Genomic DNA, 3,875 nt, shown 5'->3' with positions numbered 1-3,875 from the left:
GTTTAAACAACTAATAGCATCACTGGCACAAACTAATTGTTCTTTTAAGTTTCACTCCAAGCTGGTATTTGACCTGAAAATCTTGTGATATTGTATCAGCTTTGAACATGAAGCCAAGGGAAAACTTCACCAGGTTAAACAGCTGCTTGGATTTGTAATTTTCTGTAGTCTAGATTAGCATGTAAATCACTTCTGGCAACTGGGTGCATAATGGCTTTTTTCACAATTTCTTTTTGTTTTGCTTTGTTTGTTGATGTTGTTTTGGTTGGTTGGTTGGTTTGTTGGTTTGGGTTGGTTTGTTTTGTTGGGGTTTTTTTTGGAAGAGATTAAGGTTATTCTTCATTCCAAATGCAGAAGTTATAGGTCCTCTCTCTCTCTCTCTCACTGGACCCTCCATCATTGATTGATTGAGGTGCTTTTAAAATATGACCCCTCTCATATGGCAATGACCTAAAAAACTTTGCAGACAAATAATCAAATGAAAGTAATATTTTATTGTCCTGGAAGACAATGACCACCCTGAAGATGGAAACTCCAGAAATGTTAGAAACAATCTTTTTTTTCTTGCTTCAGCTGGACCTTTTTTAACTGCAGACACATTATGTTGAATATTTTCTTTTCCTTTCCATTCACAGTGCTCCCTCTTTTTTCCTTTACATGAAAACATATTCCCTTACTTGAGGGGAGATACATAAAGATATATTCCCATATGTGAGGAGGATGCATTTCTGATAACTGGGATGATTACAAATTCAGTAGAGAGCGAAGATTTTATTTTCCTGATACAGCTAATACAATAGAGCAGGACATACAGTTCAAATGCACATGGACAGTAAAATGCAAAGTTCTTCCATAATGTTGTCCAAATAATATTTAGTGGAGAAACTTCAGAAAGCACATCTATGCTAATAAGTAAACTTGTCTTGCATAGCATTTTTCAAGCTAAAAAAAAATAATAAAAAAAAAAAGAAATCAACTCTCTTAGAATAATTCAGGATGACACTGAGGACATGAAGGAAGAAGCAGGATCCAGGATCATCAGGTTTGCCAGGTGCCAATTGAATTCCCAGTAATGACAGAAGTGCTGCAAAGTGCTGACAGGTGAAAGGCTGACTTTTCAGCCTTCTTCACAGTAGCTGAACAAGCTGATTGCTTTCAAAAATGAAAATCAAGAGATGACTGCCCACTAGCCTGAAACTGGTAACAAGAGGCTGAATATTACAGTGTCCCAAAGAGTGTATCTGCCCATTCTATAGACAGATCATTGTCCTGAAAGATTTGAGCTATTTCTTCTGTGAGACTGGGCACTCAGTTTAAATTGTTATGTATAAGCCTTCTTGGCAACTCTTTCTGAATGGTTTCACTTTGACTGTGAAGCCATCAATTTCACCCCACTTTTACTATCAACCCTTTCAAGGCCAGCTTCTCAGAGGAAGAGACAATGTCTTTCTGGAGAGCAAGGATAACATCAAATCCAACAGAATTCAGAATAAACTCTGGCAACTATTTTTGCCATAGACCACTCATGCACTGAACTGTGACCTCTTCCCAAGTAAAGTTTGTGTCATCTGTGTCATCCATGTTACTGAACTATCTCCAAAAGTCACTGAAGCAGGGTTTTTCCTGAATAAGCTTGGAGAAGATCTTTTTCAGAAAGTAGACCTGTTAAGTGCTGATTACTCCCTTGTTCATTGGTTGCAGTAATGGGATCTTACCAGAAGCAGACTGATTTTTCCAGTGGTTCACATGAGCTCTTAATCAAGCTTGTGGCAGGTGGTATTACCCTAAACAAGGAGAAATTTGAATTTCATGGCCTGTTTCTCACAGTGTGCCCTAACTTGTGGGCACTTTAAGAAATTGTGTAGTAACCTTATTCTTTAAGTTGTCTCTATGACTTGTAGGAAAAACTTCCAAAACCCTCTTATGGCCCTGCTGTTCTCACTGCAATGAATGATGAAGGGCTTTAGCAAGCATTCTCCCTTTGCACTGGGACCCAGCAGAAGGGTCACACTGTCTTTTAGCAGCCTTCAAGCCCAAGGCAGTTTCCTCTTCATTACCCCCAATATGGATTGTACACCCACCACGTTCAAGACAAGGGTTCTGTCTAATTTGACTTTAAAAGCAACACTTATGCATAGCCACACTAACATCACTCGGAGATTGCCTTGAACTCATGATGATTATTATATGCAGACACTTCATGATTAAAACCAAGGTTGATAATCAAACAATAAAACTCCAGAACAAATGACAGAAAGTGACAGATAGTAGCATGGTACTGAAGTTGCAAGTCACCCATTTTAAAGAATGACTAACTAGAGTAGGAGTGAAGGGTGAAATCTGACAGAGCAGTGTAAATTCATAAGTGACACAGAGAAAGTGAACAGAGAATTACATGTTTGCTTTCTCTTCTGCTACAATAATGAGTAGGTATCAAGTAAAAACAGCAAACAGCAGGTTCAAAACAACAGCAGATAGTTCTTCACACCAGACTGTTCAGTTGTGAAATTCCCTGCGCAGGATGCTGTAGTTGAAGCATGCATGGGTTCAAGCTACAACTGGACAAGACGACAGAAGAAAATCCACAGAAGGTGCTTCTAAACAAAGAACACACACATCTGGCTCAGGAAATCCCCTCAGCAGATACCCACTGATGGTGGCTGTCAGGAACGGGATGTTACTTGTTTGCATTGTCTGATCCTGTGGCTGCTCGGATTGCAGGTCCACATTCTTCCTGACGCAGTGATTATGTCCGGAGGCTCCCCATGCACATCATACAAACGACATTAAGAGCCATAAACTACTGCTATTCTTACACAGGGCCAAGGACCATGACTCTCTAGCAAAGTGTGACATGTAAACACTGCTACAGAGCTCATCTATCTTCCATTTCAAATGGAGGTTGGGAAAGCTCTGTAGGTTTTATGCTTACAACTGTTAATTACATTATAACTTTTAGGCAACTTTCAGTGGAACAGAGAGTAATCAGCAGACTGATATTAATGCAAAGCAAGTCTTCACACCCCTGTTTCCTCACGCTGTTACCGTAACCCCAAGCTGCCCTGAACCCAGTGTGAAATCAGCATCAGAGCAGCTGTGCAGTACAGCACGCTTATGCAACCACGCTGGCTGCTTTTGTATTTGTTAAAACAGATGTTTGTTTCTACTTTAAAAAATCTCATTAGTTCTCACAGAAATAAATCAGATTTTCAGATTGATGAAATACTGAATAAATCGGTATTTAATAAACAAATGGCGTTAGTAGTAATTGTGTGCCCTCGTACTTTCAAATCCAAATCAGTGAAAGTTCACCTGACCCGGAAAGCCCTGCTTCCCCTGCTAAACGCCCAGACTTGCTGCCAACACCTTCGGTGCGGTGCAGCGCTGCCTGGGAGTCGGGGCTGTGCTGAGGAACAGCGCAAGCATCCTCATCGTCACTGCGCTCCGGGGACAAGCCGGAGCACCTGTGCACCTCATTGCTCTGCTCGGGCATCATACGAGCCGAGCACAGGCGGGACGGGAAAATGCAGGAGATCTCAGCCGCAGGGCGAGGCAGGCCGGACTGCGCGGTGGCGGCCGGCAGGTGGGAGCGGGCTGCGGCTCCGGCCGAGACCTGGGGAGAAGTTTCTGCGGGGCGGGGGTGCTGCAGCAGCTCTGCCCGCAGGAGCGGCGGGGCCGGAGCCGCCCCCGGCCGCAGCAAGGCACGGAGGGGGATGTAGTCCGCGGGCGGCGGCGCGGGGCTGCCTACACTTCCCAAGGTGCCGCCGTGCGGAGCGGAGCGGAAAAACTGAGCTGTCCCTGGGACGGCCCGGTCACACGGCGGGCTATAAATAGCCCGGGCCGGGCCCGGCCGGCGGCGGGGGCTGCGCGCCATC

This window comes from Parus major, chromosome 4, assembly GCF_001522545.3.
Source record: "Parus major isolate Abel chromosome 4, Parus_major1.1, whole genome shotgun sequence".
NCBI classification, from domain to species: Eukaryota; Metazoa; Chordata; class Aves; order Passeriformes; family Paridae; genus Parus; species Parus major.
The sequence above is the reverse complement of the archived record's forward strand: the minus strand, read 5'-3'. Positions refer to the sequence as shown.